Here is a 22987-nt window from a genome sequence, read left to right as displayed (position 1 = left end):
TTGAACTATGAATTTCTGTACACATATAGGGTTCATGCTTCAGTGCACAGTGCTGATTGCTCATCAGACGCCTGTGAGCAAAGGTAGCTCCTGCAGAAATTCAGTTCTCCTTCTGTAATGAACTTGTCCAAAAGAAAGAAGAAAGAGGATTAAAGTCAGTTATAAATTTTGTGTGGTTTATTTTCCATTATCACCTTTCTTTGCAAACATCTTGCTTCCCCCACATGACTTCTGTATAAATGAACCTATATATATATATTTCTTCCTTTAAATGTAACAGCAGATGAATTATCTTTTGTCAGAGTCATAGAGCAATGAAGAGAACAAACAAAAACCCACTGAGTGGTTATTTATTGCTTGTGATGTTTCAATGAGGAAAGACTTCCTGTTACCAAATTAACCAGCTTCCCTCTCCGTTGATTTGACAATCTCTCCGTTGATTTTCCCTCTCCGTTGACTAACAGATGAACAAGACTGAAAGGATTTGCTATTGCATCTTCTCCTTAGTAATGCAACAGTGTGGACTAAACCTCATGGCAAGCCAGAATGCAGCAGGACAGAGTTCTGTGCATGCAGGGGGTCTCTGGCTGCAGCACTACTATAAATGTCACTCTGGCTCTCTTTCTAGGAGGGAGATTCAGGACAGCAAAAATGGAGCTGTAAATAAGTGGGCTACTTAGAAACCATTCACACAAATAGAATGAGCCTTAGAGTGTGTTTTAGAGCAGCAGCAAGCATGAGAATTTCACAGAAACTGTTTCCTGTTCATCTGCTGTCCTGTTGGAGGCTATTAATTGCTTCTTATTGGAATGTGTATTGAGGACAGCTGAACACCACAGAGCTCTGTGAGGATGGCTCATTTCACCTGTGTGCCAGGCTTAGAGTGAGGGTCTTTCTTGGAAAGTTCACAGTAAATGTTCCTTTGTAAGAAACTTAAACTCTGCAGGTTTTAGGGTAATTACTTTTAAATCCTGCCCCTGTGATTGATCTCTGCTGAGCTTTACTGCATTTCCTACAAGGTATTCTTCTGCATCACTGCACAGCAGCTTCAAGTCTGCACAGCAAGGGCTGAGGAACTGCCTCACATCCCCTGGCTGTTCAACCAGTGGTGGCAATACATTTTGTTTCCACCATCTCAGAAGCATTTCTATTTCTCTTCTTCATGAGTTCTTAGTTTCAAGCAGGTAGTAAAAGCACACAGCTCTATAAAATACATCTTGTTAAGGTAACTTTTTCTATCTTGTGCATCACTTAAGTGATTGTCTAAGTTGTGTTTATCTGCAAGGGTTCCATCAGCAAAAGTTGTATTCCCAAAGCCTGGCTCCTCTTCAGAATTGCTTTTCTCTTTACACTGTCAAGTCAAGTAGGTTTGAATTTTGGTTGTTTTCTTCTTTGAATTGCTCACAGAAGTCATTGAAAAGTCAATGTTTGCCAGTTTTTACCACAGGTATAGCTGGCTTTTAATTAAGCCTCTAAGCTACTGCAGATTGTTTATTTTCTACAGCCAAGTACATATTAGGTTTTATATCCCAGGGGGGAAATCAGTTCTTCAACATTTGTTGTTTGGCCTGATGCAAGTTGGAATATTCACATGAGCACACATAAAAATCTGAACAAATTGTTCAAAAAACACCATCTAATTTGAAAACATCTAGATGTTCTTGTTTCAAGCTGCAATCTACAGCACATACCTGTTCCTGAAACTGAAGTCCTTGGGCCATGAGTTTAGATTCCCTTCGTGCCCATTTTCCCTTGTAGCATTAATCTTCAGGTTCAGCTAACTCATAGACAAAAATCCTGGGGAAGAAATGCCAATTAGACAGCAACCTACTTTGCTTTCTCTCAACCCAGCTTCTTGTGGATTCTTGTCAGCCTCCTGGGAACACATGAAGGTCTGGGAGTCTGAGGATCCTCTCTTTGGTGTAACTACATCTATCATTTACCCACAGTAATGCTAAATCAAAACCTTCTTTTGATAGAAAGCTCCAGCTGGAGCCTTGCAAACTTTTTTCATAATGGCACCAAATTCCCATCTTGAAAAATGAGACTCAAACAACCCACCACATTTCTATGTGGTGAATTTACCTGTGCTATGTTACCTTCAGAGCTGTGTTGACTCCCAGATTGCTCTGACATTAAGCAGGGCCCAGTTGATATCTTAGGTATGGTGGAATTTCTGCCAAATCAGGCACTGTGAAATGACTAAAGAGATTTCTGGGTGCAATCACACAGGAGGCAAGCAAATGTTCTTTATGGCTAAACTCAAAGCAAGTTTTCTTTCCCTTTCCTTCATTTGTTTTAGTGCCCAGGTCTGCCAAGGCTCTGGAGCATCCATCACATATTTATGCTCATTTCAGATCCAGAAACAAAATTAAAAATGCAGAGAGAGGCATTAACATGATTCACAGAGTTTCTAAAAGCACAAGGAAAGCATAAACCAAGGCAAATTTAAAATCTGGATGACATGAGGAGCTTATAAAGAAACTGAGTCTGATGCAGTACAGGAAGAACGTTGATGGGATGGCCTTGTAGCCTTTAAATATTTTCATGTCAGCAGATTTAGGAGGTCAAGAGTTCTTCAGAGGTGGTAAAGCGTAGAAACAGGTAGGTTACACATTGTGACAAACCTCAGAGTAAGAATAACAGACTAAGGCATGGCGAAATAGGGAGCTGAGACACTGAAAATGCAGGCACCTAGTTAGATGAAACTTTGAAGAAATGGCAGATGAAATGATCTTGTAAAATTATCACTGACCAGAAGGGCAAAGTAGTCTCCTTTTCCAATTTTAAGACACTTGTTGGAGAAAACAAACCCATTCCTTCGACACTTCAAAAGCAAACTAATTTTTTTTAATGATTTCAGCATTCAGTGTGTTACAGATTTTAAAATAAATATTTAAAAATAAATAAAGATTTTAAGATAAACTTTAAAATGATCAGTTTTTCATTTAGAGCCATGGGTAAAGCAATATCAAAGCTCATTTGGATCTCAGTTGCTCCCATTTTGGACAAGCTGTGGCCAGGCTAAAATTAAGAGCATCATTTTTATTTACATGGGCTCATGTGAGTGGTAAAGCTGCTGATGGATCCAGCTATAGGATCAGACTCTAACTTTCCTTTAAAAAAAGTGTGACCAACAAACAAGCTCCCTCCTACACTTGTGAATCACAAAAGTCAAGTAAATTCTCGGTGTCAGAGATTTTTTTAAGGCATAAAGACTAATTAAAAAAAAAATCAATAGTAAGTTGTTTTGTTTCCCACTGAAGATTAAAAACCACAGTTTGCTTCCCCAGGGTTCAGGTCTCCTATGCAGATTTTCAGCAAAATCATGGCTGACTTTTTTTATTATTTTTGATGTTTAGTTTTAGATGAGGGTGGAAGTCTTTGGGACAGGTTTAGTTTTGTTATTAGAATGGATCAGCATTTCCGTGCCATCACTGCCTGAGGCATCTGAAAGTGTAAAAATTTTTGGATTTGGAAGCTATTATAAAGTCAAGTGAATCCAATTAAACCTCTTTGAATCACAACCATGTAAGAAATGCAAAATTAAAAACAATGATAAAGAGGAAAATAATTTTTGTAAAGTTCAGTTGAAATTCTCTGAGTCATGGAGCTAAATTGAGGCAAAAATTTTTAGTTACTATTATCTTAAAATAAAATATAACAATGCAGCACAAAATCTAATACTGAAAAATTGCATTCAGCAGTTCCTTGTAGTCTCCTGCTGCAGTGGGACAGCAGCTAAGGAAAGAGGATTCAAGGGCAGTATGGGATCTCTGCTCAGGTGTGTGTGGTGATGTGAATGTTCACATCAGAGAATCACAGATTTATGGAATAATTTGGGCTGGAAGGGACCTTTTAAGGCCATCTAGTCCATCCCTCCTGCAATGACACTTTCAACTAGATCAGGTTGCTCAGAGCCCCATCCAACATGACCTAGGTCATCCTACATGATCTAGAATATCTCCAGGGATGACGCATCCACCGCCCCCTGGAAAACCTTTAAAAGGGAAACAAGGAAACCTGTACCAGTGTTTCACCAGTCTCATCACGAAACATTTCTTCATAATATACAGTTTAAATTTATCCTCCTTTAGTTTAAAACCACCACCTCTTTTCCTATTGTGCAGTTGAGCTTTGTGGAGACTTTTTGATTCTGCTCAAGGAGAAAGGGAAAGCTGGGGGAGGTGCACATGTAGGAGGGATTTTATGGTAAGGGGAGATGAAAGCTTTGGTGCTCAGGGAGAGCTGTGCCTGTTGGGATCTGTGCTCCTGGGGATGGGGTGACCACTGGGGTGCTCTGCTGGGCGAGGAAGGATGATCCAGGAAAACTGGATCAGGATAGCTGAGAGGTTTCACATATGCCAACTTTCTTGGTTAAACACAACTGTAGAAGAAAATAATCCCTTGTGTGTCCATTCTGAGGCCAGACTTGGCTGGGTGCTCATAGTTTTACATGAAGAAATTATGGTTGTACCAGAAAGTATTTTCTGGGTCAACTTTTCCCATTTTTGGGCTCCTATTTTCCCAGTTCACTTCTATCTCACCTGGACACACACCAACTTCTAGTACACAGAACATTACTTTTGTCCTTTACTACCCAGCTCTGTGGTCTGAAATACAGATACTAGAGCAATGAATGTGTTAAAAGAGGTAAAGTTTATGTGTTCATCTAACACATGTTTAGTCTAAATCCGAGTATTGATCACAGTAGGCTTATTCTGATACTTAAGCATGTGCTTGAGCATTTTTATATGTAGGAAATATAATGACATGATATTTATGAAAGCTATTATGAGTTTCTGTGTCATAAGAGATTCATTATCTTAATGGAAAGTGAAAGGTGGTTAACTCATGACTATAATTAAAGTGTTTGGCTATAATTTTATTGCTGGTGTACAACTTTTGCCTGTGTCTATCTAACATTTTGTTTCAGGACAAAGCTATGTATTGTACCACACAAAACCAAATTGCTGAATTTGGTAGCATCTCAGAAGACTGTCTGGTCCATCAGACAGTCAGAACATCTGACCCTCAGAACAGGGTCAATCACAGGGGGGTGCTCAGGACCATGTCCTGTCAGCCAAGGGTGGACACCCTACAACCTCTCAGGGCAGCCTTTCCAGTATTTGATCTCTCACAATAAAAATAGTGGTTAAGTGCTCCATACTACAAATTCTGGCTTTGTATGGTGATTCTTAAATCACCATACAAAGCAAAATAGAAATTAATTTAAATAAACAAATACACATTTCATACTAAGTATGTTTTTACCACAATGTATTATTTTATTGCAGCAAGGAAAATGCTACAGCTGATACAAATACAATGGCTGGATGCATGGAGCTATTTAGGTATCTCATAACCAACCAAAACAAGGCGTGTGTACAGAGCTTCCAAAGTGTGTTCTGAATAACTTGGCCAGGATCAAGGTTGAGCCTGACTCCCTGGCTCAGTACCCTAAACTTTTCCTTTTACTTGATCTGTCTTCTCTCTCCCTCCCCATGAGATCTGAAGTAATAGTTTTGCCCTTTCCAAAGCCTGACACAGTTTATTCCTTGCAGAATTAAGACATTCTGTCTTATTAAAAGGAGTATAATATTGGAGTACAATTGGGGTATTTTGCTTCATGGGTTGTTCATTATGAATGTCACTCAACATTTCATGAAAATATGAAAAAAAAAGGATATTGTATAATTAAAATCTTTTCTATTTTAACCTTCTTAGACATTGCATAAACATGAGCAGGTCTTATGAAGTGTGGGTTTGATCCAAAACATAATAACCCTCCTCCCAAAAAATCCCAGTAAGATGAATGCTTTTCAAGTATGGAGCTTTATCTTTCAGGCAAGCAGTAGCAGTGAACACCGAGTACTTGCAGGCTACAAAATGCAAAAGCAAATTGTATGCGGTGAATTTAAAAAAAAAAAATCCGAGAAGATGAATATCTTAAAACCAAAGCAAACTGTTATTTAAATTTCGTATCAAGAAATATTTTCTCTTTGACACCTGTGAAACAGCAGCTCCTATCAGCCCCCTCAAGTGCTGGGCAGGCAGGGTTTGCCTGCAGGGTTTGACAGCCCAGTCCCACTGGGCAGGATGAAGCTGCCAGCACGGTCAGGTACCGCAGCATTTCAGGCGCTGCTGCAGCACAGCGATGGCTCATTGCTGTAAAATACCTGTAGCACTTCTCCAAATGAGGTCAGCGACTTCGTTAAGAGCCAAATATTCTTGCTTTGTGTTAGGTCTTAATAGAGGATGGTGGAGTCATATCTCAGCGAAGCACTGGATGGCAGTAAATGCCCAGCAAACCCAGGCAGACAAAGGCAATTAAATAAAGCAAGGCAGAGAGAACCTGAAAACTTCAGCTGCTTCAATCATCAGTTCTTTACAAATGGCTATTATATAATATAATAAGTAACTGTAGTTTTACTTATTCATTAGAGAGTTTTGTGCATGGCTACAATCCATCTGCTTTAAATGACTTGAGAGTGAAATTGGCTGTCTCAGACTTTATAGGAGTTGCTGAATATCAGGAAGGAGAAAAAACCTTTCTGTTTTCAGGTACATTGCAAACTGGATGAACAAAAGATTTTTCTTTGAAATTTTAAATAACTGAATGTATTTTCTTATTTGCCAAGGTTTTGCAGATTGCTTTTTTGTATGTGCAGGCAAATGAGCACAGAGCAGTATTGCTTGATATTGCTATTTCTTTGAGATGCATTTTGACTGATAAAAGCAATGGCATTGCCAAGCTTGACACTGTAAGGCATTTCATTTGATAATGGATAACTTCCTGCTGAAAAACCCCTGGCATTTCTGTACACAAAGCATTACAAACCTCTATCAAAAGGCTCAGAAATCAGCTGATGGACAGATCTCAGAAGCTAATTATATCTAAGAAACCAGTCTCCCAGTGGAGTGTACTCACTGGGATTTCACAAGGTGCTGGCTCATGGTCCTGCTATCATCACCATTCTCCACAGCCAGGGTGCAAATACACCCCAGTGGAATTGACTGCAGAAAGTTTGTGTTGGGGAGAGTGATAAAGGGCTTCAGAGCTATCCATTGGCCCAACAGCTTGGGATCCCTTGAGTAATGTGCATTTAACATGGGCTGGATTGCTGGAGATGGAGCTGCATGGCTGGAATATTTTTATGCCGGTACCAGTGACAGGACTTAGGACTGTATTTCAGCAAGCAGTGGCCAGGAAATGGTTTCACGGTGGATAGCTGGTGGGCTCCCAGACTAGCAAAGTGGTCAAAGTAATCCATGGCTGCATGGGAAGGAAATACTGATTAGAAGTGGGAAGGGAAATTATCAGTCTGTGAGGCATTAGCAAGAGCTTTACTGGAACAAACTGACTACTTCTTGGATCCCCAGTTTAAAAAACATGCTGATAAATTGGGGAGGATACACCAAAATACTGCAAGAATGGTTTGAAGTCTGGAAAAGCTTAGAGCATGCCAAGAGCTCAGTATAATTTATCCAGGAGAGCTAAAGTGGCATGGTCATGGCCTATAAGCCCCTACCCAGGGAAAAGGTTTCTGAAGTTTCTGAGTCTTTAACACAGCAGAGCAAGGTTGGAGTCAGGGTCAGAGGAAGGCTGAAGATATAGGATGGAGGAAAATAACTTTTTCAAAGTCTTTGTACATTATCCGTCAGCGTCCTGGGCTCAGCCGTGCAGAGACAGCCATTATTGAAAAAAATGAGCATTCAGTGGATGAGTTTTTCCTCTGGTAGAGCAGTGGGTATCTAGATTAGCAACTTAAGTCAACACTTGTTTTAGATTTATTCAAGCATAAATAAAAGCAGATTTTTGTCTGCCCTTCACCAGATAAACAGCAACATTCCTAATTTTTCACAGCAATATTAAAACAGAGAACTATGTTGCCATGAAATAAATTATATGGGGCTCAGAAACAACATACTGTAGACAACAAGGTCCTTAGGACAAACAGATATTTTTGTTGCAAATGTAAGAGTTCTTTTTATATAAAGAATACCATAGATATATCAGATAAAAGCCTTTGATGCATAGCTAGATAACAGACCATACTCAATAAGTTTTCCAAACATCTTGTTCTGTCTGTCAGATCTAATGATGACTGGTGACTAGACACTTCAGCAAAACGCTGCTTTGCTATTTATTTCTCATTTATTCTCTTGAGAAGTCTCAAAACATTTCCAATTTGATTTAAGGAAGTTTCCCAAAGTCAATTGAACATGCTGCAGAAAGCAGTTCACTTTCATGGTCAATATGCAGTCTATAAAGAACAATAAGGAGAAGGTAATTTCATTTTGATCATGCTAACCTTGTGTGTTTATGCTCTGCTTAGATATTAGTACTCCTGTCACTTGCTCTGAAACTGGAGTTACGTTGAATCTTTTTGTCACATCCAAATTTCACTAAGATGGAGCATAAGGATGCACCCATATGAAGACTGGGCTAGTCAGCAGCCTGAGAGGCATGAAATGAGAGAGCCCACAGCCATGAGTGGTGGTAGACAGCTATTCTTTCAGCCCATGCTGCCCCACAGTCACAAAGGTGGATGTCCTTTTTAAGCATTCCCTTGGCTGTGTTTGAGAATGTCACCAGGGAAATTAGCTATTTTTGCCAAAATATTTGGAGGGTAAATCATTGTCTTCCTCAAGCATCAAAGACCCTCAAGCCATAAAGCTGCTTTTGCATTGACAACATTGACCCCCTAGACTACCTTCAAATCCATACCCATCCTCTGGACAGAAAACATCAAACATGTAGGTGTGATAACCAGTGTCCAGCAGGGATACCTGCAAACCCCAGTGATTATCATGCCTGTCTGTGGAAAGGAAAAGCTGCCATTCAAGAAGGCAGCAAAGGGCCTGTGTTTAGCCTGGTAAAACATGGAAAGAGAGAGAATATATTCAATATTCAGGGAATGGTCCTCAGGGACATTTGATCTGATAGGCAGCTTAGATGCGGGCTATAAACTGGTCTCAAATCAACATAAGCTGGAAATTATCAGAATGTCTCAGTCTATTAGAAGAATAAGAACCATAGTATCCTAGTGGAGGGGATGTATTTACCTTAATAACTTTAAGGTGGATTTAGGTGAGTTTATGAAGGTTGTAGTACATGCTTGCTGAAATGGACAAGGCTGCCTGCTTGACCAGGGAGGTCAAGCCTTGTGCCAGGTTTATCCCTGTTCTCCCAAAAGTCTCATGCCAAATGGCAGTCTGGGTTTTCTGCTTTCCCATACAGTGTATTTATTTACAACAATGATAAGAAATTTTCAGTCTGTGGTTTCCAGACATTGTGGGTAGAGTGAAAAAAAAAAACAACACAAAAAACTTCCTAACCCAGCAAACAAGCTATAGTTTTACTGCAAATTTCAGGCCTGTGGTAGTTTTTTTATGGTTTGTTGCCATATTAACATTTTTTCTAACATCATTAAGTATTAAAATTCCATGATTTAACACTAGAAAATTTGTGTGTGTGGACAAGCCAGCTCTGTGTTTTAATGATTCTTATGTATATGGAATTTTAATGAATATTGCCTTCAGTGGGCCATTTGTCTAATCAAGAATATGTAAAATGCTTCTTTTTCTGTTGCATCTGAAGCGCCGTGCTTGAATACAAGCCTTTGACCTGCCCCCATGCAATTAATGGTGTGATATTTTCCGTCTGCAACCAGACGGGAGATGGGGACAGACCCGTGCAGCTGGGCATCCTGAGGAGCAGGAGGGAGTGGCTTGGGAAAGCTGCTGTGACCTGAGGGTCAGGAAAGGCTGTTAGTGCTTCAGGCATGTGTCTCTGGGAGGATGAAAGGATGCTGAGCCCTGAAGACTGCTGGGGTAGAGTTTCTTTACTTAGACAGAAACGCAGCACGTGGGGTTATGTTGCTAATTCCTTATTCCACTCCCTCCATCTCTGGTCTTAAATAAAATAAAGTCATTTCATAATGACATCCACAAGGCATTCAGGTCTTTGAAAATAAATGAAATACTTTGTAGTCTTTCCTGGTGCTGCTGCTCATGGCAGTGCCTGTTCCTTTGGGGAACCCCTGAGGTCGAGAACCCTGTGCTGTGTGACAGGCAGAACTGGGAGTCTGGAGGACACTGGCAGCAGAGGGTCCTTTCCCCAGACACACCTCTGGGGCAGCAGAGAGCCTGCTTTTCCTGGGCAAGGAGCACAGATTCCCTCTGCCTCTCACTATGCTAAATTCCTTGTGTCAGTGTTAGCAAACACATCTGCTCCCTTCTGGCTTCTTGTAGAGGCCATTCTATCTTATTTCTGTAGAGATGGCCACCTTCACTGCATCCATGTGTCTCTCCCAAGCATCCCTCCCATGTGCTTTCCTGGCTCACTGCTCCATTCCCATTCAGGTGAGGGCTCTTGCAAGGCTGCCTGCACCTCCACAGTGGTACACCGAGATTTTTTTCTGCAAGTGCACCATGCATCTTGGTTTTCATATTTCTGAGGCTGCCCATTCCTAAGAAAGCTTAAAGGAGCTTTGTGTGAGGAGAGAGCTTCTTCAGCTGCAAGTAAGTGAAATCACTTAGCAAGTCACCTTGGTGGGTCTTTCTCTGCTTTCTCCTGGTTTCAAGCATAGTTTAAGTGCCAGGTTGCAAGAAGATGAAAAAGGATAAAATATTGGCCCCTAATACTTGTTTGGCTTGAATAACATGTTTCCCTTGCATTTTCTGGCAGTTAATGGAAGGCTGACATATAAATATTTTGAATATATGGGGTTTTTTTGTTAACTCCTCATATTAAATTCTTCTGCAAATCCAAAATTTGGTGGTTTTATCCTTCAGGGTGCTGAGCCTACACTCGCATTCCCTTGGTGTACTGAAGTTTCCAAATACTTGGAGGGGGAACACTTTCTGCTAATTTGGCATGGAAATTATGTATCATGGAAAAAGCGGGGCTGAGTGATCAAGCAGTCAAGTCCTTGCTATCTCTGAATAGATTTTAAGCTGTGACAGATCGTTCACTGTCCTGGTGCCTACTGGGTTTGGAACTGAAGGAGTTAACAGTGTCAGCCCTCCATGCCCATGGCAGAGGGCTGGAAAATATACTTTTTAGCATAACAGTGCCTTGCCTCCTGAGCAGCATTTGGAGATCTATCATTTTTCTGTTTTAAATTCACATCCTTTCCACAACAATACGAAATGCCTCCATCTCCATGGAAATGCTGGTATTGTTCAGCATTCACAGCTCATGAGGACAAAACACAGAAGATGCATTTTTGCCCTATAAAGAACAGGCCCAGATTCTGTTGCAGCTGCCAGGGGCTCCCCACTGCTCTTTGCTTATTCAGTACCACAGCTCACCTTAAAATGTTTTTAAGCATCAGCTCTCCAGCCTTTCACTCCCTCGAAACACCTTTAAGGAATCTGTCTGTGTGAAAGACCTGCAGGCAGTACAAAACTCACTGCAGTGTGACTGCCCCTCTCCTGGCAGTGCTTCAACACCCCACAAGTTTATGTAGTTGCTGAAGGGATGAATGCAAGAGGCTCTGAGAGTATTCCTTGCTCTCCATATAGAAAAAAGCAACCAGATTTTCCCTATGTTTTACTTTTGTGTATGCATATTATGCATTTATAAGAAAAGACAAACAAACCTGGAGGTATGTTTTATCAACAATGCACTAATTGACTGTCTCCTTTTTTTACCAGCAGGAGAGAGAGAAACAGCTTTTCAGGCAGCCCACCTTGAGAAACTGGGATGATGCCTTTGCTTGGAGAGAGCCCTTCACCTGCACCATCCAGGATGGGACCCCTGACAGCAGCCCCCATACAAACTTTGCTCCCATCCACTTAGGGCTGCTCCCTTTCTGGTAGGCACCCGGGGGAGGAAGGTGATGAGAAGGAGCCCAGTAGAGGTCAAGCACACCAGGACAAGTGGTGGGGAGGACAGCATGAAAGCTGGGAGCCATGGAAGGATGGTGGGACATACTGGTGAACTGGATCACGTCCCTTCTCCTTTCAGGAGGAGACAGAGAGTGACAGTAATGTGCTTTTGTGGAAGTGCTTTGAAATGTGCAGATGAAAAGCCTATACATAAAGGCTAAGTACTATTATTGCCACTTCTATTCCCACAGTATATGCTTATGCTTGGAGTGCTCTACTGCTTCTGTTCTTATTTTTAACACAAACAGGAACAAGAAACAAGATACACCTAAGAGATTGCCAGCCTATGGTGGCATCTTATGTGAAATTATGGTGGTTGGAAGGAGACATTGTTTTCTTGGGATCAAGTCACAGTTTGACCTCATCTGATGACTCCTTACTTGCAGCCACTTTGTGGCCATGGCTGATGGGCACTTGCTCCCTTGTCCCTGGACAGATTGTAGAGGAGGAAACACTTTTCCCTTCCATTAAGCTATTGGTTTGAGAAGTGATTTCCATTAAAATATGGTTTGTAATAAGTAAGACTGGATAAGACATTGGACCAAGCATAAATATTAGTTATGTCAGATTAAAACTAAAACAAACCACTTGGAGTTTAGAGGGGGTTTAGTATGTGACCAAGATTAAAACAGGCAAGAAGCCCCCCAGGCTGGGTTTTGTTGCAGTGGTTGTCACTGCTCACAGCAACATAGATTTTGATGTAAATTTGCATGCTTTTAAGTATAGACTCTTTCTTCACTTTTGAGGACAACCCTGGAGTGCCTCTGGAGTATCACATACTGTGAGCAACATCTGTACAGACAGCATCCTTTTCCCCCCAAAACCAAAACATTTTAAAGCAACTTCTTTTTGCTGTGCAGAATGATGGCAGTTCCCAGAAAAGGCCAAGCCTGCAGAACAAGCAGAGAAGAAAGCCAAGCCAGAGCAGGGTAATCAGCAGTAATGAGCTAGAAGGATGCTTGCCTTGCATTTACCTGACTGTCCAGCAAATACTGCAGTGGAAAAGGCTTTCAAGGCTGATATATGGAAAGAAGCCAGGCTTTCTAAAGTTGATATGAAAATACAAGCTAATGCTTAGTGAGAAAAGCTGCTTATATGAGGATGAATATGGTATCACGTATAACAAGGAATTATTTGGTTTATTTTAAGCTGATTTATTTTAAAATTATTTCTGAGCTCCTGAGGAACTACGTAAACATTTTTCATAGTATTTTACAGCAAAAGCAAAAAATCTGGGTTTTGAAAGAACTTCAAAGTTGCCTCCAGACTGCACTGGGTTTGTGTATCTGCTGGGCAGCTAACACATCAACTTTTTCACAATCTCAGCCCAAAAAGGAGCCACTCATAACAAAGTTACCCTAAAATGGCTGTGGAATATTTTAACTGTGTTTAATTGGGTTCACCTCATAACACTGGCAGGCTTGGTTCTCCCCACTGAGAGAGGAGAGGGACAAGAACAGCTTCCTTCTACCCTACTGAGGTTTTCTGCAATGCCAAGTGGCTGTACCTGAGGCAGCCCCAGTGGTTGCCCAGTCACAGGGGATAAAAATTGGGTCATCTCAGCTGACAGAAGACATTAGGAGTGGTTCAGATGCCTTACGTGGCCTGAAGAATCTCCCATAGGTGTCACTGCCATGGTCAGGGAAAACAGGAGATTGTGACTCTGAAGACCATCTCCAGGTGTTGAAAGTGCCCCGTCTGGCTGAGACATTCCTGCTGGGAGAAGGACACCTACTGAATGTCATAGGAGGGGCTGAGCTCCAAGAGGTGGCCAAGAATGTCTCTTTCCAGAATGTCTCTTGTGTTCTCCCAAGCTGCTTCCTTGGGTGTCAAGTAGACAGTTCTGCACTGACACTGTGCTGCAAAGCCTGTGGGTAGTGACAGATTTTGAAAAGTTTAAGGCAGTCAATTCACAAAGCGTGGCTACTCCAGTGACTTCTACCAGTGCCAGCCCCAAGGTTATTTCAAATGCAGAAATTAGCACCTTTCTCTTGTTAGTCTCTGAAAACCCGATGGAGTTATTTTTGTAAAAGAGTTGCATATTTTTATGGGCTTAACCTTTTATCCTGAAATTTCTCATAACTGTTTTATTAATGCTCAGGAGATCTGAATTACAGGTTGCTCAGCTTAAATAGGTAGGAAATTTAAATTACACTTAAGACTTGTCAGGAAAATTAACCTGAGCCACACCTTCAGCTTGGAATGAGTGGCTGGTGGGTTAGGTACCTGCCACTGACCATCCACCAGGACAACTTGAATTTTGAACATTCAGACATAAATGAGGGATGATGTTGCAGAGGGTGAAAGACCTTCTGGGACCCAGATGCATTTAGGGCTCCCATGTCCTGCTTGCTGCTTTTCAATGGACTGAGCCCAGGGACACACTGGAGTGCAGGAACCGTGAATCCTTCCTGGGATTTCCCACGTGCCACATCCCTGGGTCCTCAACAAGGGCACTGTGTAAGCCCCCATCCCTCTGGAGCTGGGAAGGACACAGTGACCCAGGTCTGCTCCAGGCTGAATTTTAGCAGAGGCAGGAGTTGGTTTAGCTCTGAAGGGGAAACTCTTTCTCCATTAAAAGGTGTAGCATCAAGAGAGAAAATTAAATCAGAGACATTCCAATATCATTTGGTTATTAAATTAGAGTTGACTTCTAACTTCCAAGTTTTTCATACAGTTATTCAAATGCGATGTTAATACTATAATTGTTATTTGTTTTAAGAAAGCTTCAAAGGTTCTACTTACTTTCTTTCCTGAGAAAAGGAGATGACTTTGGCAAAAAATTAAACCTTGAGCTTCTCAAAAAAGATAAAGGCTAAAGCCAGTAGTATACACTCCTGTGTCTTGGGTGAGGGGCTAGGAGTAGAGAGCAGCAGTGTGGCTCAGAGTCACAGGGTACATGCAGTGGCAAAGGAAAAGAATCATCTCACACAAGGCTGGACAGAGGAGAGTGATCAGTGCCTCTCCCTCTGTGAGCAGTGGAAAAGACATTGGAGGTGGACTGAGGCCAGACAGAAAACTTGAACACAGCCAGCCAAAAGACCCATATCAAGCCAGAAGCATACAGGTGAGGACTTCGGAAAACTAGAAGAGTGTAAAGTAAAGGGTTATAACCTGAAAAGAAAAAAGGACTCATCTTTCTTTCCCCTTGTGATATATAATATAGAAATTAATAACTTGCAGAGCCCACAAGATTCAAATGTCAGCCTGGGAAAATTGTCTGGGTTGATTCCACTAAAGGCTTGGACCAGACAGGACTCACCAAGGGTTGCATTTGCATTATGGTCAGGTATCACAGAATCATAGAATGGTTTGTGTTTGAAGGGATCTTAAAGATCATCCAGTTCTAACCTTAAAGATCACCCAGCTCTAATCACCCTGCCAGGGACAGGGGCACCTTTCACTAGACCAGTTTGCTCAAAGTCCCATCCAGCCTGGCCTTGAAAGCTGAAAGTTATGGGATAGATAGATAGATAGATAGATAGATAGATAGATAGATAGATAGATAGATATAGATAGATAGATAGATAAAAAAGTACATAATTTGATTCCTTGGCTGCTGTTACAAACCCAAGTGAGAGGCTTGTCCTAGCACTAAAGAGCTGGGGCTGACACCTGGAGACCTTGACAGGTCAGAGTGAGGGCTGGTTCCTGGGTGATGCATCTTCTCACAGGTTCTGTGTCAGGCTGAGGTCATTGTTAAAGCCAGGAATTAAGGGTCTGAGGGAGGGTTGTGCACTGGCATCTCTCTGAGGCTCCTGTGGGCTGGCATAGGTGTTATTGGACATTACAAGACAAATGTAAATAAAAGCAAAAATAGATAGGTAAGCAAACTGCTAGTTGCATAGGACTGTGTGCTTCAAAAAAGAAAGTGGACAGGGGAGTGAGGCATTGTCTGAAAAGGGTGAAGTGGAGGGGAGTGTGTCTGGGTGCTCAGTGTCCAGGTTTGACTTTTTCCTTAGGTGTCTCTGCTGCCAGAATATCAAATGCATCTGGGAAGGTGATGTCCTTTCCTAGCTGAAATTTCCAGTTCCAAGAGAAATGGTATGTTTTTCAAAAGGGTCCAGACATAAAGTGACCTTTTGCTTTGAACATCGGGCAGTGCATTTTTGTTGAGGGGAAGTGTCCATATACAGCCTCGATAAAAGGGTGAAATGGAAGCCTTCACACATCACCCACTCTAAGTTTCCTGACCACAGAGGGCAATGTTTAGTATTCAAGCTTTGGGTGTATTAAAAGCTAAAATATGAATCAAATAGCATGACTTGAAGCTGATTTGTTTCAGAAGAAAGTAGAAGTTAAAACTTTTATACATCTGCACATCAAAGTGTTATTCCTAGCTAAGGTTTCTTTTTATAATTTAACCCCATATCTGAATTGAATTTCAATAGGTTGGTTGTGTGGTGCACTCCGATCAGTCGAGTTTGATGAACACCCCAAAGCTGAGTAGCTGAGAAAGAAAGAAGAAAAGCTTGCTTAGGAACATCAAATGGGAGTGCAGGCCTGATCTCTTTTGTCAGTAGAAAGATTGTTTTAATACCCTGTCGGTCACAGTAATAACCTTAAACAAATAGATCACTTGTATTTACTTTGTAATATCAGTGCTTTTACAAGATTGACTACCTAGTGGGATTGTCTGTACAAATTCCACAGTTGTCCCCAGGCAGCTCTGTGAAGAGGACACTTTAACTCCATATGCCATAGAAAGATGCCTTCAGTGATGCTCCATGAATTAATCATATCCCTGAGGGCTGTGGGATGATAATGGTAGAAAAGCTCTGCTGGAATGACTTGGAGAGCTCCAATGAGCTGTCACAGCACCTGGCCACTTTGTGCAGTGAGGAGCAGTTACATCAAACAGGCTGTACCTGCGTGAGCAGATAGTGCTGAGCCTCACTGAGCTGTCAGCAGGACAGAGGGAAGCACCACTTACTTTACCTATTGGAATGGGCTCCCCACTGCCTGGGGCCACAGGAGTTGCTGGAGAGAAAAGAAAGTAAACATTTATCTAGTGGATTACTCCTTTTTTTCTTAATCCCAGCTCTTGAGTTACAGAGGCATGGTAAGGATGAGCTGTGGGTATGCTTTTTGATGCTAAAATTGCCTGGCAGTGAGCTGAAGGTTTTATGGACAAGTGTTTGGGTTTTTGTCTTTATTGGTTATCTATTTCTTCTTCCCAACTTCTAGGTTCCTACTCTCAAGCCAATGGCCATGCACATCCACTCCATGTATGCAGAATATGCACCTCAGGGAAGGTAGGGATAATGGTTTGTGATGATAAAATTATCACCAAGACCACCTTGTGTTCCCTATTTTTGCTATTTACAGCATTCTATGTCAGGTCTGGTTTAATTTTTTTTTTTTCATCTTTTCTGGGCAACAGAAGGTTTCCCTTTATATGAATATAAATAAAACCCTTTCAGAGTAATGATGTTTTTCATGGAGGGTGTGTTAACCTACAGGAGTGTGAAGTAGGTTTACATTCTGAGAACAACATGTGCATCAGGATTATTCCTTTTCCACTCCCCCTGAGTGAGACCTTTTCCTCTTTTGTTTCCATTTGAGCCAGGTGCCAGTTCATTACTCTCAGACATTTAAAATACATCAAATGCAAGAATTGTATCACATTTTTTCCTAAATGTTTTTCAGTTGATCTCTTTCTACTATATTTTAAACCTTTTTTTTCCCTGTCAAGACAAATCTTGCCTGGATAAATATGAGCACAGCTTTGTTTTTGTATTTCCTTGTACCTTGCTCTGTAGCCAGATCCTAGCTACAGAGTGTTATTAACCTCTCTGACCATGCCAGGTGACTCCCAGGAGACTGCTGGAGAAAACCCTAATTTACAGTCACTGGAGAAAGCAGGAAATAAAATCACTGCTTGAAACTTTATACATGCCAGGCACGTATCATCTGATCACACAGGCATTTGAATGGCCAGACAGGTGAGACAGATCTAAAATGATCCAAATGCCACTCTATCCTAAATCTTTCTGTTTCTTCTGGTTATTAGGAAGGGAGGCTTGGTAAAACCAGTCTGGATGCAGCCCTCAATCCTTCAGTCATTTCCATGGTAATGAATGAGCTTCCCATGTTCCCTTTTCCCAGGCTGTCACACTTGCCATTTGCCTTCATGCAGGGAATTACCTTTTAAAAACCTCAAGGCTGAAAACCAGACTACATCTTGTCCAAAATGTAGCACCACAGGGACAAATTCCACGAATGCTGTTGGCTGCTTATCTGGTTGATAGTTCCAACCAAAACTTTCTGGCTTGAAGAGACAAGGAAGAAATTCTTATTTCCCAGGTCAAGCTCTCTGAGTTTGGGGATGAGGCCCAGGAAGCAGCTGGACCTGCTTCAGAGACTTAAGAGAAGATTACAGAAACAATTACTGCCGGTTGACCTCATCTCATTCTTCTCATTTTCTGCCTTTTAGGCAGGGTCAGATCCATCCTATGAGGTGCTGAAGGGGTCTACACCCTAACTGAAGCTATTCCACATTTTTCACCTTCTCTGACAGAAGAACTAGGGAAATCTTTTCTCCAAGTTGCACTGTAGAGATCTGTGTTCTACAGAATTTCACAGCAGTTTTGATGAGTCCTGATTTTTTTCTTTAAAGTTTTGATGGCTCTGACCTTTTATCTCTAATGCCCTCTATGAGATTTCTGTCTCCTGTCCTGTTTGGATAGGGCAAGGTTTTTTATTTCTGTTGAACTGGAGCAAGCTTTGGACTGCTCAGACACACAACCCATTTTACTTCTACTGTGAGTAAAACTCTTAAACTGTTTAGTCAAAACCTGTCTTCTCCCGAGAAATGCCTCATTGCCTGGCTGTTTCATTTTGAAGCCTTGTAGCCATGAAATCTGTTGGGAGAACGCAAACAGCTGTGATTACCTGAAAGCTCTAGGAAATGGAACAGAGACAAGATATATCTTTGAGATAAAAGTGCTGATTGCAGGTGGAGGCTACAGGAAGATCTTTTAAACTTCTCTGTAACCTTTGGGCTCTGGTGAGCACCGAAGGGGGGGATGCCCTGTCAATCTGTATCAATGAGCAACAGCAATCTGATACTGCTCTTCTGCCCAGCTGAGAGTCATTAGTTTTGTTAGAATTGGATTGAGGGTGTCTGTTAATGAGGTACCATTATAATTTCTTAATGTAACTTTAATTTACCCAGAGGATCCTAATAACAGCAGAGCCCTGGCCAGTACCTGCTGCACGTGTCTCATCTGAGAAGCAGGTCCTGACCTGCAGTCCACCCACTCTACAGGAGGAGCATGGAGAGGTGCACATGGGGAATTTTGCAACATTGCAAATAGAAAATCCATCCAAAGGAGTCAAATTTTGGCGTGCTAAGCCACAAATTCTTCCTCATAGCCATGGCTGGGACTAGCTGCCTTTGTGCCTGGTGATTTTGCAGCACAGCTCACTGGGACCTACAAGAGGCAAGTTTTAGCAGCAGGAGCTGCAGGTAAGTGTTGCTTCCTGGAGATCTGTCAACTATCTCATCAAGTTCTCCTTAGAGTAGGTTTGGAAGACAAATTTTATAAAATCCAGCATTTCCTTCTTTTTCTCTCATCCCTGTCTCTTGCTTGTGAATGTATTAGTCTTTATTGCAAGGACTTTCACAGGCACCAAGCCAGGACTGGTGGGGTTTCTCAGCCACAGATAACATCTTCAGATCAGTTCATTTCCTTTTCTCCTGCAGCCTGTCCCCTTCCCTTCCTTGTGTTTTTCTACTCCTTGATCTTTCCTTTCAAATTATTTTTTCGAAAGAAGTTTTACCAATCAATCTCCAAGCCATTTGTTACTGTACTGCAAAGAAAATTATGCACTCTCCCTTTTCCTTTTTTTTTCCTCTCTCTCCTATTTTTTTCTTATTTTCTCCCCATAACAACATTCCCCATTAAAGCCAATATGCACTAACAGCTATAAATCCTGCCTACACACCTTTACCATGTGTGATGGTGCCCCAGCCCACTTTGTGCCACAGGTTGGGCACAGACAATTCAGTCCTGCAGGGCACTTCCCACACTGCAAACCCTGGGATTATAAACAAATCCCAGTGCCTTACACCTGCCATGTAGCAGTGGTGAATCTAGTGGTGAGGTGACTTAAAATGCTAAAATGCTTTTGTTGGTTTGCTTTTGAAGGATGCCATAGTGGAGCTGCAGTGAGACCCAAACAGGAAGGGCAGAGGTTTGTGACAGTCAGGCAGCCTGAACAAAGCAGTCACAGATTCCAGGCTCTCTGTGCTCTTCCGCTGCTGCAGAGCAATGCTGGGGCAGCTTTTCACCAATTGCATGTAATCACAGTGAGGCTGTGGAGCTGTGAAAAATCAGGACTGAATAAAGCCAACTCCTGAACTGCCCTTATCCCTCCATGTGTGGCTCAGGAAGCAGCCTTGTGCTGTGCCTACCTTGCAGCTGTTTGAGTTCACTTGTGCCTAGTTCTTCTGATAGCACAGCACGAAGAAGAGACATTAAAGCAGGGTGCACTCCTGTCTTTCAGTAATCCAAGTCAATACTAAGAAGGGAGAAAAAAAAAAAGTGGACTCACCAGGGTTTGACAACTAGCCTAGCTTGCATTCAGCTTTAAATTCAACTGTTGTTGAAAATATCCTCATGAGATTTTTGAACAGGAGAGTCAGAGATATTACAAAATGGAATTGTTTTCTTAAGATTTCTACCAATTCTGGGCAAAATCCCATGAGAATAGTTGTTCTTGTGAGGTTTTTTTGCATCTGAACAAGAAAGAAAACATGTTCTCAAAGCATTACATCTCTCACCATAGTGGAGTGGTGTATCTGGAAATTCAATTTTGACACTTCAGGAAGACTGCAAAATGAAGTTGGTTGAATTGTGTGAGACTATTTTTGCCCCTTGTCACATCCACAGTGTCTTCAATGTGTGGGACAGCTCTGCTGCCGGGAGCTGTCAGCTCTGCTGGCAAAGGAGCACCCCAGCCCAGAGGTGACACAGGGGGATATGATTGTCATGTGAGATGAGTTGTTCTCTGCGACCCCACTTCCCTCTCATTGCCTCTCTGTGTGCTGCAGAGCTGCAAAACCAAGAAAGAGACTAGACCAAGCATCTGGTTACTGGCAGGAAGGTGGCAGAGGTGGCCAGAGGTGACAACTGGAGGGGAATAAACAGTATTTTCATCTGATTATGTAGAAAGAAGAGAGTTAAAAGTGCAGTCTTGTAGCTTCCATGTGTGAAGTGTTCAGGTATGTTGGGTTCTGGTGATGATGGGCTTTTGAGGATCACCACCAGGTCCAGACTTTGGGGAGTGAGAGCTTCTCTGTGAGAGGTGGAGCCATGAGGGACCCTGGTGGGGGACATGCTGTCACTGCTGGGCACTGACCCACAGCCCCTTAACTGGCAAGCAGGACTGGGGGGTGGCAGCAGCAGGTTCCATCCGTGAGCCAGGGACAGGGCTGGAGACAGATGCCTCTAACAGGAGGAGCTGAAGCGGGATTGAGGGTGTGCAAGAATCTTCCTGAGAGATGTAGCAAACTAAGTCAGTAAGACAATGTGCAAGATCTCCCTTGTGACTACAGGAGAGGAAATTCTGACACCTGAAGATCCTGCCTGAATTTCTTTGACAGTAAGACTGCAAAGAGCACTAGTGCTGCCTTGGGCTGCAGGTGCAGGCCCATCATTACATCGTGGCATCCAAGCAGTGTTCTCTTCTCCTATCCCATGCCTCTAAACCCTCTGCCTGGGTCTCCTGGCTGTGGATGTGTCCTGGCACATTTGTGCTCCCTGGGCAGCTCATTAAAGCTGCACCTTTCTCCTAATCCATTGCTAAGATGTAGTAGGATCAAACAAGAACTTCCAGTAGCCTTGGCTGCCTGTGAAACTTAAATACATGATTCTGGTATAGCATAAGGTGCAGATAGCTTTAATGTGGTCAGGAATGGGGTCCACACCCCCAAATGCAAAATGGGTGGGGGCTTATGCACAGCCCCACTCCTCAACCAAAGACTAGGAGCAGCTGGGCTTCTCCAACTCAGCTTCTCCCACTATCAGCATCATGCACAAAGCAGCAGCCACTACTCTGGGATGTGGTGATGGAGGATTGTCTTTGGTCATGATGCTGTGCCATGTGGACTTCAGCTTGGAGTTAAGCACTTGGAGCTACGGTGACACCACAGTGGCAGGGGCTGCATGGCTGAGCTGCTCTGATGTCTGAACACTGGCATTTGCTGGACACTTTCCCCCAAGGGAAAAAGCCCAAATTTCTCACTGGATTTACCCGGCAGCAATGGGGAGGGCGATGCTTCTGGCAGAGCTGCCATCCAAGGCACTTCCACAGGGCCCATGACCAAGAGGATTGTTTGCAACTAGCTCAGATTACAGAAATTTCAGGCTGCTGGTACATTACAAAACAAACAGACATAGTTTGCATTTGGTTTTCCTAAGGAGGCTAGATATGGCCTGAGGTATGCAAATGCCTTGTGATGAAGAGAAAAAGATTCCAGGACTGTGGAGGAGTAAGAGTTGACAAATTAGTCGGCATGATGGAATAATACTAGATCTTTTTGCAAATTGAGGAACAGCTGTTAAGCATGTCAGTATTTTGGGAGCAGAGGAATAGAAAGCATTGCTGTCACATACACGGAGAGGAAAGGAAGTGAATGCAGCAATGAACAGGTGAGAGAGCCTCATGTTGTTATCCATAAGAGGATAAAAGTACCAAATCCTTATTTAATCCTTGCAGAGTTACTTAAAATATTAAAAGTGGTGAGCCTCAAAGGGGATTAGGAATGGTTGCACAGGGTGAGTTAAATTACAAAGTTAACATTTGAGGGTTTTGTACTTATTTGCAGGAGTAAATCAAGTACTTCTTTTCACAATTCTCCCTCTTTTTTTTTTGATTGATGAAAACACGCGCACCACGTAATTAACTTAACAGTGTTTGCGTCCTTTAAATCCAGAGTGTGAACCTGGAACCTCATCCCTGCCCCCAGTGTTCACTCTGCAGAAGTCCCCAGCCCCACATAATTGACCCCTTAGTTTCTGCCACTGCTGAGAACTCAGATTCTCAGCCAGTGTTAATCTCCTGCCTTTCCTGCTTTTTTTCC

This window comes from Zosterops lateralis (genome assembly GCF_965231275.1).
Source record: "Zosterops lateralis genome assembly, chromosome: 4".
In the NCBI taxonomy this organism is placed as follows: domain Eukaryota; kingdom Metazoa; phylum Chordata; class Aves; order Passeriformes; family Zosteropidae; genus Zosterops; species Zosterops lateralis.
This window is presented reverse-complemented; position numbering follows the sequence as displayed.